Here is a 15,880-nt window from a genome sequence, read left to right as displayed (position 1 = left end):
GTGGGGCACACCTGCTGCGGTTCGGGGCTTCAGCATTTCATTTGATAGCTCAAGTTCAAAATAGTCATTTTCTCAAAATCAGGACTACATATACCAACCCCCGCCCCGCTTCATCACCAAATTAACTTCCTGCAAAAGACCAGAGATGGGTTAAAAGCCTGGGGACTCCAGGACTTCAGTTAATGAAAAGTCTGACCAGAGAGATGTCTTAATGTATGCACTTTATTTTATTACAAAATTTGGAATTATACATATTAATTACACCACCAGTTAAACTAGACTGGTGGAAAAAATGTTCAGACAGACAATGGTAAGAAAAATTATTTAAGGCTCTGTTACACTCATAAAACTAAGCTAAAGGCTCAACCTTGAAATCCATATCGAGACAATTGACTTCTCATTGATTTCAATGGAAGTTTTATCTTGAATTAGGAATGTAGGATTGATCCCTAACAAACCAATTACATTTCAACATATAGTGAAGGCAGAAATATCAACAAAAATAAAATTCTATTGACACTATTTTAAAGGTATTTATTAAATACAATTTTAAATATATTTTGATTGAAAACCATGAGTATAAGAGATATATTGTGATTGCTGAACATGTGAAACAAAAAGTATAAATATCAGAAAAGGTAAAATATAATGTGAAAGAAACAGAGAGAAGACAGAAAATTCTGCAAAATCTTTTAAGGAGTGGTAAATATATATTTTCTATAACCATATTTTTCTTGAACTAATAAAATATAATCTTAAAATATTGGAAAAGTCACACTTCACCTATCAGCAATGAATCTGGTATGTTTTTCCTGTTGATTGTAATTTTAAAATTATAAAAAATGAAAAGGTTTCTAATGAACCAACTTCAATTTCCTTGATATCTATTTGTTCATTACACCTAAGAGATGTCGGTAAACAACTGGACTGATTAAAATGGCCATATTTAAAATGACACAAAATGTCCTCCACCCATTACGCATCTCTCAGTATCATATGCATGTGTAATGCCAACAGACCCTTGTCATCGGTGGGCAGGATTGAACCGTGGATCTCTGGAGCTTAGTGCATGAGCCTCTACCACATGAGCTAAAAGACAACTGGCTCTTAGCTAAGGCTGTAGAGAAGACTCATTTTACCTCTCTCTTTAAGTGTTCTCAGTGCCATTAGATGGGACAGAACACCACACCCAGAAGGTGTGTGGGTTACACATGCAGGTGTTTTATTTCTTTGACTGAATGTGCACATGCGTGTGTGTTATGGGTCCTATTCCCCTTTTGCTTACATCACTGTTTTACCTAGGTCTAACTCCATCTGACTTCAGCAGAGTCACTTCTGTTTGAAGGCTGCTTCCCTGCAATCAGATCTGTGTGGGCTGACTTTTATGCCTGTCTGGACCTCCACTGAAGTCAGTGGGCTCTGCACAGTCCCCAGGTACTGTTCACACATATCTGACTACCAAACTGGGGCCTTATATTTCTACAAGATGAGAGTCAGGCCTTAGGACTATATCTGCATTGGGAGTGGCACACCTGATATATGAGCCTTTCACAGTTTAGCTCCAAGAGCTAATGATAAATCATCAAAAATAAAATTAAAGCAACAATCCAAATAGAATAAGATAAATATTATTATTACTGTATTATTGTTTATTTTATGGGAGCATCTAGGATCCCCAATCATGGAGTAGAACCTCATTGTGCTGCATGCTGTACAGGCCCAGAACAAAAAGACATCCCCTGCTCCACAGACCTTAAATGTTACATTGCAGTTAAGTACAGCCGTTATGGTACAGATTGGTAATAATTATTTCCTTCAAGCTAATCTGTAATATAGATAATCAAGACCAAGCTTTTCTTTTGGTTTCAGAATATTTCATTCAGTCAAAGCTCTGGAATTGTTCCTCAAAAATCCATGTCATTGTTAACCAGCCTCCATAAAAGAGTTTAAGAAACTTCATCTGTAAAACAAAAGAGAAAAAAGTTAGCATTTTACCCTTTATTACACAAAAGACAAATACTGTGAAGTAAATTACTCTTTTCCCCACAAGTGAAAGAACTGATTCATGGCTAAAGTGTTCTCTCTCTTCTTGCTTTCTACTTCATATATTTAGGAAAGAAAAACACCCAACATCTTTATTTTATTTTTTTACATAAATGAGTGGAAAACCTTTACTGATGCTACTGCTAACGGGACAGAATTTATATACTTACTTATGCAACAAACAAAAGGATGGAAAATGAACTATACACTACTTCTTTACTTATCATTTGAAAAAGAAAAGAGAGGTGTTCAGAATGCTAAAATTTTTGATTGACTAAAATGTTGTCTATCAAAATCTCCTCCAGTTAATTCTTTATTCCAAAAATAATTTAATACAAATATGTTGCTGCAATAGGAAATGTCTAAGTGCTGGAATATAATAGCTTTTGTAGAACTAATAACCTTTTCCACAGTGATGGTATATAAGATTAATTTCATAAATTATCAGTACAGATAAAATTATTTTATTTTTCTTAGCATCTGTCCAGCAGAAAAGTAGCTTCAGTGGTTTGTGGCCAATAGAGACTCTGTGAACCTCTGTGGCTACGGTGACTTGTACACTGCTCCCTACTCTGAGAGGATACTTCTTTATTGGTGGTAGCTTCACAATGCTGTTTCAGATATTATCCACTCAAGACTGTCCCTTCCCCCGGGAAAGTCACAGACGCCACCAAGTCTGATTGCAACTGGGCTCATTGGGAAATGCACTGAGTATGATTAGTGTGTTTTCTGACTTTCAAAGATGGAGGCAGGTTCTCCCTAGCTGATTGACATTCCACTTCATCCCTGTCAGTCACTCAGGAAAAAGAGAGGGCCCAAGCAAGTTGCAGGCACCTCTCATCCAGACAAGGGAACAAAAATTTGAGGGGAGACTGTTGGAAGTCTTTTTCTCTGAGTCTCCCATCATCTGATTCCTGCAATTTGGTTTGGCACCTCCCTATCTAATTCTTTCAGGCCCCCATTTCCCCAAGACTCGGAGTGGTAGCGCTCCCTTCCCACAACAGAAGGAGATTCTTTAACAAAAAATTGGTCTGTCTCCCCACTCAATAAAGCTGTGCATTGGGGTTACTCCGTCCCAGCCTCCTACAGGCAGCACAGTCACAGCAAGGGGAGACAGACTGACTGAGTAAAAGGAAATGTAGAGTACAGGAAGCAGGTTACATTTACAGGAGCTTTCCACAACACCCAGTACTGCACAGAATGGGTGGTACAGCATTTGTTTTGGTTTTCGGGGATTGGCCTTGGATAGACTGTGAGCTGGTTTTATTCCTGCATAGTTTGGCCAGAGGCAAATCCAGCACTTGTGGCCTTGTATACAGGCAGGGTTTGGAATGCTGTAGTTACCCTGTGCAGAATAAGATCCACTTATCCTTTCAGTAAGGTCATTGTCATAGAAGCTACAATGCATCTTAAAAAGCAAGTATAATTGTAATGCAAAGCTACAGTTTATATTTCCTTAAAACTTACTACATGCTACAAAAAACTCCCTTTTTATTGTCATGTTAAAACTGATGGTGGGTTTTATTAGCTTGCTCTTGGAAAGGCCTGTCTTGTGGAAACTCCTTTCCTTCCTGTGTGCTAGTCTTACTTCTCATATTGCATCATATTAGATAATTATCAGCCCCAAATGAAGCTCAGAAGTTTTGGTTTTTTCTTGGTTTTGGTTCTCAGCCTGAATTTCAGTTTGAAATTTTCATAACTTCATCCTAAAACTTCAGAGCAAACTGCTAAGTTTAGCTTTATGTCAAGGTGAATAAGCTTTGCACCTGTTTACATCTGAAACCATAAATCAGATCAGATTTAACTGAAACAGGCTTAGGCACTTAAACATCAATGATGCTGGTCCAACTTTCAAGGCTGTAATGAAACATAACCCAGGAAAGTTTTGTCTGGCTTTGAGTTTAATTCTGAAAGTTTGGCAGAGTACTGCCAACAATTCTCTTTTCTTTTCCTCCTCTTCTTTAACCCATGCATGCTATGCAGTAAAAATCTCCACCCTTACTTCTTGGATATATCCTCTGACTTGTAACAGCTTTTAACACAATTCAGGGAAAGTAACTGTCTACTTTCAAAGAGTTGCTGAAATGCCATTACAGTTTTTGTACTTAAAATTATACATTACATAAAAGCAGTTATGCTCATGTGAAATGATGATAATAAGAACAAGAAGTAGACTTTTGAAATCAGATGCCTGTCATCTGATCTTAAACATCAGATGAGCTAAATGGAAACTGAAGTAGCTTTTGGAGGTCTAATTTGTTAACTAAATGTAAAGAATTTTAAAAATTGTATCATATCTTCAAATGGAGAGTAAATTACATTGGATTTTTTTCATAATGTTGATATTGTAGCAGCACTGACATCATTATCGAGTAGTCGTGTTAATCTCCAAATGCACTGTGTATAGTGTTTATTATATTACATAGATATCCAAGAATCTGGGATGGTAGGTCTTAGTATCAGTTCTTTATTGTTATCATATTATTACTCCTTTATAAAAAGAGGGCAATACAGTTTATATTGTAGTCATATTTCTGGCTGTTCGTATCTTTGAGGGTCAAACAGATTGTGTCTCCTGCAGAGAAAGAGCACATAATCTAAGTTAAGGGGTTTTGGAGTTTTAAGTGTGACTCCTCATTGAATGAGCTGGTTTATAGGAGTTCTCAAACCTTTTCTTAGCATGAACTAGAAAGACTGTCTCATGGACACATCTTCATCCATTTGTTATTGCACGACTAACTCGCCCCTCCCCCCTGCCCATTCATCGTCACGTAATATTCTTGAGGGAAATTGCAGCAATTGCTTAAAGGAAAAGAAATATTAGTAAAGTATCTAATGTATTTTTACCTTTTTAAATTAAATAAGTAGATAGAATATTTAGCATCTTGGGCTAGATCCACAAAGGGGCCTTAGACCCAATGTTGCAACAGATAACTTTAGGTGTACTATCACTTAGTGGAATCCAGCACCCTGAATTAGGCACCTAGACTCCCTAGACGAGGCGTGGGAAGAGTTAGGGATTCACAAAAAACAGCACATTCAGTGGGGAGTTGCCTAAGTTAGTCAACAGAAAATGGTGAGAAGAGAGGTGTGGCCTTAAGCCCTGTACCTCAAAGGGACTCAGGCACCTAAATACGGGCCAGAGGGAGGCATCTCCCTGGAAAGAGTCCAGCGGAGGGCAACAAAAATGATTAGGGGTCTGGAGCACATGTCTTATGAGGAGAGGCTGAGGGAACTGGGATTGTTTAGTCTCCAGAAGAGAAGAATGAGGGGGGATTTGATAGCAGCCTTCAACTACCTGAAGGGGGGTTCCAAAGAGGATGGAGCTCGGCTGTTCTCAGTGGTGGCAGACGACAGAACAAGGAGCAATGGTCTCAAGTTGCAGTGGGGGAGGTCCAGGTTGGATATCAGGAAAAACTATTTCACTAGGAGGGTGGTGAAACACTGGAATGCGTTACCTAGGGAGGTGGTGGAGTCTCCTTCCTTGGAGGTTTTTAAGGCCCGGCTTGATAAAGCCCTGGCTGGGATGATTTAGCTGGGAATTGGTCCTGCTTTGAGCAGGGGGTTGGACTAGATGACCTCTTGAGGTCCCTTCCAACTCTGATATTCTATGATTCTATGATCTCTCTCCACTTGGGAATCACAGCCATGAGCCCTCTCCTGGAGTTAGGCACCTAAGCCAGGTCATAAAAAAAAATAAAATGAAGCAGAGCCTCTCCTTTTATCGAAGTGGTTAGAATACTGACCCAGGCTGTTCTCCACTCTGCCTGACATGGACTGGAAACGGGTGCTTGTACATTGCCGGGATTGCCCTGACCACTTAGTCAGCCTTGCTTTCTCTTTTTGGCCAAATGAATATTTATTTAGTTATCCAAAGTGGAATAGTTTCACCAGGAGACAGTGACCACTGCTATAAAGGGACATCTCTGCTTACATTTTGTACAGGGCCTGATTTAGTAGACATGTTCTAAGGTACCCTCTTAGTGTTCCTATCGGATCAGGACCCACAGGTGGAGATAGGTGGAGAGTACTGCTAGCTTGTAAATCCTGCCAGAGGCTAGGCATGAGCTAGGCACTGGGTGCCATGACTTAGGTGGCTTTGCACATGCTCACTGGGAGACTTCTAGGGGACTTTACCCGTGGAAACATAGGGAAATGTAGGATCCTTCATGGTTAGGCAGCAGCTGAGTGAGGGTTTATAGAATCTAAATTTTGGATTTAGGTGCCTAAAGTGCCAAGTAGATACCTAAATCCCTTGTGACTAGCTATCTCTTTATACACCACCAGCAAGTGCTCCATGGAGAACCAGCATTCCACAAGCTGTAGTTTGAAATCCACCGCATTAAGATAATCAGTCATTTAAATACAAGATACAGAACTTTTGTGGAATAGATGGTTCTTATGAAATTGAAGGAACAGGATGGGGGAGAGGGATGAGGATTGTTTTTGTTTTTTAAATTTCTTGAAGTGAATGTAGGAATTATGAAAATTCTGGTTTAACCAAGAAGAAGTATAATATAAGAAGCCACAGTAACAAGCTTCTGTACACTGCCCTGTCAACATAGCTCAGTCTTGGCGATCCCCTCTGCAAGCTGAATGAAGTTTTCTTCTCACTGCTATCCCCAGTCTCACCCTAGGCAGGTCTAGGTTCTATATGCTTGGTGAGTGAAGTTATCCTCATCCTCATGAATGCAAAGACTGTTCCTGAGGTAGAATGATACTTGCCTTGTAAGGATTTTAAAAACAGGACCAGAATCTCAAACTGGTGCCAGTGGAGGATGTAAAGCATCATTGCAACATGTATTCTGTGACTAGTCTTGCTCAAGAGCTTGACAGCTATGATTTGGACAAGCTAGAGCTTCTGGTTGGCCATAACAGATAGCCCTAGTTAGAGTGAGCTACACGAGCTATAATGTATTACAAAATCTTTTTTAATTTATGGGGAAAAGAAAAGAGCAAAGATTGTTTCCACTAACCTTAACCACTTTATTGGTATTAAATCATATTAAGCTACTTTTATTTTCCTGAATTTGGCATTGTCTTCGGGTTGTTTATTCTGATTCGCCTTGGCCTCCTGCCAAATGTGCATCACGTGTCAAGAGTCAGTTCTAAACTTCATTTTTCCTATAAAAATGAAGAGATATAATTATATTTAAGAGCAGTGTATAAAAAAGTACCCATAATTTACCTCCTTTTGGATAAGTATAGAGTAAAACAATAGCTTTAAATAGACATGCCATGTGAGCTGCCAGAATGGGCAATATATACACTGCACTTTACTGATGTATAATACAAGGGATCAGCCCCTGAATATGCACATTACTGGAGTAAGTAGCTTCCTACAATTAAGCATTTAGAGACTAATACTGAAAAGTACAGAGTACCACATGTGAGGTGATGGGTTCTTCTTCTCCCATTGAAGTCAATCACATGATTCCCAGAACCTTGCATGGTTGGAATCTGAGAGAACTGAATTTTTATATGCTAAGTTTAATATTTTGCATGTTCTTCAAACTAATACAAAGAAAACTTTCATGTCACACAATCCTGGGGCCTGATTCTCAGCTCACATTCATGTAAATCAAGAGTAATTCCACTGAAGTTTAACTGAAGTAACACAGTGGAGAATCAGGGCCCAGTTTTTATACATCTAAATGTCATTAACCAGGGATGAAATTAGCCCTTACGTTTACTACACAGTCTGAAATAAACTGGTGAGTGGACTAAATCTTATGAGGTTTTCCAACCCCTAATTAATCTGGATGTACTGCTCTGTAAAGTTCAATATTTTCACCTCTTCAGATGCATAAAGTCAAATTATGCAATTAGCCATTTTTGTTGTTTATTTATTGATTTATATATTGCTAATATATAATTAAATGGAATAGCAACACATTCAATCTAATGGGGTCAGATCAAGCCTAAGTTTCTCTTATGGACAGACAATAAGGAATTATGCAGTTAAGCAAAAGATACTTAACTGATGTATGCATTTAAAGTTTCCAATAGGAGTTAGGGAAATTCACCACCTTTAAATTCAGACCAGTTATAAATAGTCCACTATGGATTTAGTGCCTAATTTTAGGCACCCACGTTAGACTATTTTGGCCTCTGGCCTTTTAAGAAATATGACTAATGTACATATATTAACTGAAGTATACTGTATTCTTATTGGCTGAGTCTCTCCTTCACTCCTGTAATAAACTCTCCCATAATTAATGTGAAACCAAACTGCAAATATTAAAAAGCACTTAAAAATGATTCCTGGTAAGAGTAAATCTCTACTAAATATAATTTTGCAATTATAAATAAACAAGTGGAAAAGGAACAATTTGCCTACGAATTTCATTAAAAATTCTTACTGAAATTCCTTTATATAATCAAATATATAACATTAACACAATGGTCATTTTGGAAACAAGAATGTGTGTGAATGAAAAAAATTGTTATTGTGCAAGTATAACTACACAGGACAGGACAGGACTATCATCCATACAAAATGGAACAGCAAGCATTTTATTAACAGCAATGGTGAACTTAAGTACAGTTATATAGATTCCTTCCTGCATATCTTAAGAGATTGAAAACAACTGCCTTTGGCTTCAAGTTTCCTGTGTGTTGTATGGTTATCCTGTATTACCAACCCTTTGTAGGGTGCTATTTACACTACACAGTAAAGCTGTGAATATGGGTACATATATTTTGGGATTCTCATGACACCATGAGGCATTTGAGTTTTGCTTCTGTGGTTACTATTCTGTATAGAGAAATGATGAAACATGAGAATTTCTTTAGCAAAATTCTAACTCTTATCTGAATGTGAAAAGGACATAGCAAGGGTGTATAAGGACTGCTCTTGTGAGGTGTTGATCACCTCTGTTGACCACATGTGAGTTCAGGGTGCTCGATACCTTGCAAGACTAGACCTTAAGAAAACAAAACAGCAGTCTAACCATACAGAAGGAACCACACTTCTCAATCTGCTCTTTGGTCCTGTGCTATCTCCATTAATTACACTAAGGGCAGGTTGGAACATTGCCTACAACAATATATCACCTTTCACTTGTTCAAGGTATGTCTAGTCAACAGGGGCACCATAGCTCATTGGATTCCAGTTTAACCCATGTGTGACCTATGTAACAATTAACCCTTTAGTTTCCAGATTAACACTGTTGAAGTCATATCTAACAAATACCATTGTATCAATACCTGAATATTGCACAGCAATTCATATATCTGAACCTCTGGATATTAACTGAAGTGCTTTGGCCTTTACTCACAAGTTCATTGCAACATCCATTCTAAATGTTTTTGGATGCTTATATGAACTAAATAGAATCTGTAAATCTTTTACAATTTATTATTGCTAGCTGTCTAGTTTTCTGCCCAGAGCTAATAAAGACAACTTAATTTATAGTACCATCTTGTGACTTATGTTTTTAGTCAATGATGTCAGCACCAGTAGCCATGTTCAGCAAATCCTCTTCAGCCTGCCTGTTTTTATGAGATCATTCACACTGTCTAGCAGATTCACCTACCTCATCCCACAGTCAAAATGTTAGTTGAAAATCACTGTTTCACATATGTGTTTGTAAAATTAGTTTTTAAACTCATTCAGATCTACACCATAATTGAAACTGATATACTAAGTTTTAGAATTCTTTTGTTGACACATAAGTACTACTAATGGACATACTAAACAGCCATTTAATTAACATTTGGATTCTACAGCAGCCTTAGCAAGGGGTCCCTAGCTTTTAGCTTGGGTTAGCCTTAAAGGACATTTACAGCTTGCACATTATAGCAGCTGCTATTAGCTTTTGGAACCTAAGACTGTATCTCATTTGTGTGTGTATGTTTACCAGCTTTAACCTTGTAAATATCACTCACTTCCTTTTCCTAGTTAATAAATCTTTAGTTAGTTTATTATAGAATTGGCTGCAGCCGTTGTCTTTGGTTTGAGATCTGAGGTACAACTGACTTGGGACAAGTGACTGGTCCTTTGGGACTGGGAGTAACTTGAATATTGTTGTGATTTGTGATATAAGGGACCATCTATCACAAAAGCAGGCTTGCCTGGGTTGCAAGATAAACTGGAGTGTCTAAGGGGACTGTCTGTGACTAAGGCTGATATAGAGCTTGAGGTATTCACACTGGATGCTTGGTTGGTGAAATCTAACTACAGAACACACAACTGAATTGGGGTTTGTGCCCTATGTGTCAGTCTGCCCTGGGGTTGGCACCCACATTCTGAGTGACTACAGACAGTTTGACAACAAGGCAATCCAAATTAATTTTTCCCAATATGGCACTTATAATTGTGCACATATAGTCAAAATTATATCCTATTTTACTCCACAGCTTCATCTTTTCCCAAATTTTTATTATCCCCTGTGGGAGGGTGCTTCTTCAAACACACCTAATCAGCCCCTGCCATGCTAGCCCCAATCAAGGGGGAAAGATTGGGACTGGTTGAAAAGCCTTATGTCTGCCTGCCGATTGGCAACACCTGCCAGCCTGATAGACCAGGAGCTATAAAGACTGGGAAGGAGGAGGCAGCCAGAGAGAGAGAGATGTCAGTGAGGGAGGGAGGTGGAAGTCCTCTAGCTGGTTACCGACCCACCTACTGTGGTAGGTGAGAAACCAGCAAGGATTGTATATAGTTGGACACTGGTGGTGGGAAAACACTTAAAGAATGAAGGACACAGGTGTTGTACAGAGCTGAAGGTCTCCCTGGCCTTATTTGGGAGGGCAACCAGGCTCAGAAGAAGAGGGGCTGGCCATGCACCCCTTATTAAAAAAATTAATGTGCTCCTCTAGCATGTGCATTTTGATGAACAAACATTCAAAGTTTTAGATCTTTTAAAAGTGAAATGCTGCAAATCCAGAATGGAAAGCTTGGATTTTGGGGATTTTTGCAAGGGTTATTTTTTTCCTATTTGTACCCACGTCTCAAATTTCACATGGATGAAACTCCAGGATATTGTTCTAGTTTATAATTTTTTTGCCAAATAAGAAATATTAACATTTGAAAAGTTTGTTTTAAAATTGCATTTTTAAAGCATTTCACTTTCTCTCTCATTCCAGTTTGATGTCTGTTTTTGCTACCTGCATTTAATTGTAATACCATTCAATGGTGAACTTTTGATGGGCACACAGGGCCCAAGATCAGTTGTCCTAAAAGTGCCTGAATACATCACTGGCACATGGACATATGTTGGGGTGTTACATAAGATTCCCCATATATTATCTAGCACCCAAATATCAGTCATCCAGCTGCCTATCCCACATTTATGCCTGCACACCATGGTGAAGCACCTTGGATGAACTCAGAACCATCTTTAGCCAGTGAGATAAAGCATGGCATTCAAATGTAACTGGCTCTGGCTCTGTTGGAGAAGGGACCTGGCAGACACTTGGTCAACTCATACTAGAATGAGCTTGCTCAACAGAGCAAGGAGGTCAAGGCTCCATTGTAGCCAGAGACAAGAAGACTCTGTCAATTGGTTGGGACCTAAGTGTGGGGTGAAGGTCTGTTACAATTAGCGCTAAAAAAATAATCTGGGTGTCACTACTGCCTTGTAACTTGCTAGTGATGGCTCCAGTCTCTGCCTCAGATGGCTCCAGTGTCCTACTGCTGTTGATAGGTTGAAAGGCTTGGGATCTCTCTCCTCTCCTAGAGCTGGTCACAAAAACTGGACAAAATGGGGGTATTTGGAACAGGGCATATTTTCCTCTTCTCTCTCCCTCCCCCCCAAACAATGGACTCCAAGGAACAACTGGAACATGTAATGAACTTTGTTTTCTTTCCTTTAAAGAAACCATATATCCTTCCCTTTGTGTTTAATATCATGCTATATATATAGCTTTTGTGATCTGCAAAGTATGAATTTGCTCCATAATAGAGTGCAATGCACCAGTCTGGATATTCTAGGAACACAATGACATTGTGCCTGTCTGGGCCAGTAGGAAATGTGTAGTCTGACTGAAGTCATTCCCATGTGTAAATCCTTGCCAGATTGAGCCCTCTACCTGTACTGTCAGTGCTGATAAGGCACAGAACATCACAAATGGTACTGATAGCAAATAAGTCACATACCCATAACATAAAAGCAAGAAGGAAAAATATATATAGTTTGTTGTTGTCATTTGAATGTTCCGTTTAGGCACATTGAGGATGGATTTAGTTGCTCTATAGGTAACAATGTAAACAGACAGCAAAGAAGGGGCACATCTTTGAAACAAAGTTTAAAAAAATAAATATATATTCCCCTTGTTCCACATCTGTCTAGGCAGGAGTTTCAGATTCATTACAGTACAAAGTCACACTACCTCCTTAGTATTTCAATATACTAGCTCCTTAGCTAATAGTCACATCTCTTCAATACTTATAGAATGTGACCCATCATGTTTAAGCTAGCAAATTCGGCCCCACATCTAGCTATATTGTGCATGAGGTCCTTTGACTAGATCACTGAAAAACAATAACTACCTTAAAATTAAGTTGGTAGTGAAAATAATTCAATTACCACCACATTCCTTTCTACAAGTTATTTTGGCTATTTCAACCATACTCCATGCAATCTCTGTTCTGTGTGCTTTTGAAGTATGTTTTTGCCTATCTTAGATATGTGCAGAGCACCTGACACTATAGTATCTATCTATCTCACTTAAAATATTGCCTCCTCAACCAACTGTAAAGGAACAAAATATCAAGCGTAATAAAATGTTTAATCATGCTCAGAGTTTTCTGTGAGTTTTAATCTAGGGCCAAATTCTGCATTCAGTCCTTGTGTGGAATTTTATTGACTTCAAACTCCTTGAATTAGGGAGTAGAATATGGACTCTAGAAATATTCATTTTGATCACCAATGTAATGGAGCAGCCACCTCCCAAGCACCTGCCTCAGGGTGGGGATGGCTCTGCAGCAACCTGACTCAGTTTCCCTCTTCAGGGCTCCTTAATAAACTCCACACATGTACAGGTTAGTGCTGGAGATGGCTCTTCAGTGAAGTCACAAAGTCAACCCCTTCTAGGAGTAACAAGTCCAGCTCTGTCCACATATCTATTCAGGGGACACCATCATAGGATCTAATCACATCAGCCACACTATCAGAGACTCATTCACCTGCACATCTACCAATGTGATATATGCCATCATGTGCCAGCAATGCCCCTCTGCCATGTACATTGGCCAAACCGGACAGTCTCCACGCAAAAGAATAAATGGACCCAAATAAGACATCAAGATTTATAACATTCAAAAACCAGTCGGAGAACACTTCAACCTCCTTGGTCACTCAATTACAGACCTCAAAGTTGCAGTACTCCAACAAAAAAACTTCAAAAACAGACTCCAATGAGAAACTGCAGAATTGGAATTAATTTGCAAACTTGACACCATTAATTTAGGCTTGAATAAAGACTGGGCGTGGATGGGTCATTACAAAAAGTAAAACCTATTTCCCAATCCTAATTTTTCCCTCTACTGTTACTCACACCTTCTTGTCAACTGTTGGAAATGGGCCATCCTGATTATCACTATGTGACGGGTTGGATCACAGAAACCCCCTTGGGAGCTGCCACCAGACATGCCAAGACTACCCCTGCTCCTGTTTTCCCTGCCAGCTCAGGACTCCAGCACCCCGTCTTGCTGAGCCAGACACTCCTGTTTGGCTCCAGACACAGATCCAGGGTCTGAATCACTTGTCCCAAAGCTGCAAGTTTACCTGAAAACAGCTTCCAGAAGTGTGCTTGTCTTTAGCACTCAGATGCCCAACTCCCAGTGGGGTCTAAACCCAGATAAATCCATTTTACCCTGCATAAAGCTTATGCAGGGCAAACTCATAAATTGTTCGCCCTCTATAACACTGATAGAGAGATATGCACAGTTGTTTGCTCCCCCAGGTATTAATACATACTCTGAGTAAATTACTAAATAAAAAGTGATTTTATTAAATATAGACAGTAGGATTTAAGTGGTTCAAAGTAGTAACAGACAGAACAAAGTAAGTCACCAAGCAAAATAAAATAAAATGCGCAAATCTATGCCTAATCAAACTAAATACAGATAATCTCACCCTCAGAGAGACTTCAGTAAGTTTTTCTCAGACTGGACATCTTCCAGGCCTGGGCACAATCCTTTCCCCTGGTACAGCTCTTGTTGCAGCTCAGGTGGTAGCTAGGGGATTCTTCATGATGGCTCCTCTCTCTCTCTGTTCTCTTCCCCCCTTTATATATCTTTTGCATAAGGCGGGAACTCTTTGTCTCTCTGGGTTTCCACCCCCCCTCACTGGAAAAGCACCAGGTTAAAGATGGATTCCAGTTCAGGTGACATGATCACATGTCACTGCAAGACTTCATTACTCACTTGCCAGCACACACATATACAGGAAGACTCACAGGTAAATACAGCCATCTGCAGACAATGGGAGTCATCAAGATTCCAAACCATCATTAATGGTCCACACTTTACACAATTACAATAGGCCCTCAGAGTTACATTTTATATTTCTAGTTTTAGATACAAGAGTGGTACATTTATACAAATCAGATGATCACACTCAGTAGATTATAAGCTTTGTAATGATACCTTACAAGAGACCTTTTGCATGAGGCATATCCCAGTTACTTACATTCACTTATTACCGTATTTTCTCTAAAACTATCTCAGTTACATTATATTGACTTATCAAGTTTTTATAAAACCATATAGACTGCACAACGTCACACACTACAAACGTTTTTTTCCTCCTGCTGATAATAGCCCACCTTAACTGATTATTCTTGTTATATTTAGTATGGCAACACCCATTTTTTCATGTCGTCTGTGTATATATATCTTCCTACTGTATTTTCCACTGCATTCAACTGATGAAGTGGAGTTTAGCCCACAAAAGCTTAGGCTCAAATAAATTTGTTAGTCTCTAAGGTACCACAAGTATTCCTCGTTTAGGGTTACCATATTAAAGGATTTTAAAAAGAGGACACTCCACGGGGCCCTGGCCCCGCCCCTTCCCCACCCCAACTCTGCCCCTTCCCTGTCCTGGCCCCGCCCCAACTCCGGCCCTTCCCCAAAGTCCCCGCCCCAACTCCGGCCCCTCCCCTGAGCGCCCCACATTCCCCTTCCTCCTCCCTCCCAGCCATGCGAAAAGGGCTGCCCAAGCGCTACCGGCTTGCTGATACAGACTAACATGGCTACCTACCACTCTGAAAAAAGTCCAACTAAAAAGTACCAGCAAACAAACAAACAAAAAGATTCTTCAACCCTTCCTGGGATTCTTTTCAGATTATCCTATGGACCCTGTTCTCAGCCACATTTGTGTCTTTCCTCCGACCCGCTATAGACCACTCAGCCCCCAGACTGGTTCCCCTGGAATATCATTCTCCTGCAGACCCTGGCTCAGGGCCTTCACACCCCCTGCACTGCATAGTTCTACTCCCAGACTGAGCTCTCTCAGGCCTTTTATAAGGCTCAGGTGTCCATTAAGATATCAGATGAGCCTCTTAGTACCAAGCTGGGGAGCAGTTAATTAATTATGGCACAGGTTGGGCTGGTCCCATCTCCCCTTAAAGGACAATCAGCCAAACCCAAGCAAGTGTTACCATTTCTTCTGCAACTGCTGTCACACTCAGTGTCACTGGAGTATAATCATTAGAAGTATGCATCCTGAAATTCAGCTGCCAGAGGTTATAATATTAGTTACATGTAAGGCTTACTGCCCCCCCCCCCCTTTTTTGTTTTAAACTCAATCACTAATGAAACTTGGAGAGCACTTCGGTCAGCATAAGTAGTAGTAAAGAATTTGTGGGTGTGGCACAAAGTTGTAATGAAGTG

The 15,880-nt window shown here is 39.7% G+C and overlaps 1 long non-coding RNA gene across 7 annotated transcripts in view; it reads right to left on the bottom strand.

The window, feature by feature from the left end:
• Positions 1-204: 204 nt before the first annotated feature.
• The window catches only part of LOC128839478 (uncharacterized), a 169,923-nt gene continuing 154,247 nt past the window's right edge, over positions 205-15,880 (bottom strand). For all 7 annotated transcript variants that reach the window (XR_008445439.1, XR_008445445.1, XR_008445440.1 and 4 more), the window contains 2 exons: positions 7,020-7,167; positions 205-1,960 (listed from right to left, as the gene is read on the bottom strand). This is a non-coding gene — a long non-coding RNA (uncharacterized LOC128839478). The remainder of the gene's footprint in view (positions 1,961-7,019; positions 7,168-15,880) is intronic.

The sequence above is a fragment of the Malaclemys terrapin genome, chromosome 6 (genome assembly GCF_027887155.1).
Source record: "Malaclemys terrapin pileata isolate rMalTer1 chromosome 6, rMalTer1.hap1, whole genome shotgun sequence".
Taxonomy (NCBI): domain Eukaryota; kingdom Metazoa; phylum Chordata; order Testudines; family Emydidae; genus Malaclemys; species Malaclemys terrapin.
This window is presented reverse-complemented; position numbering and strand designations above follow the sequence as displayed.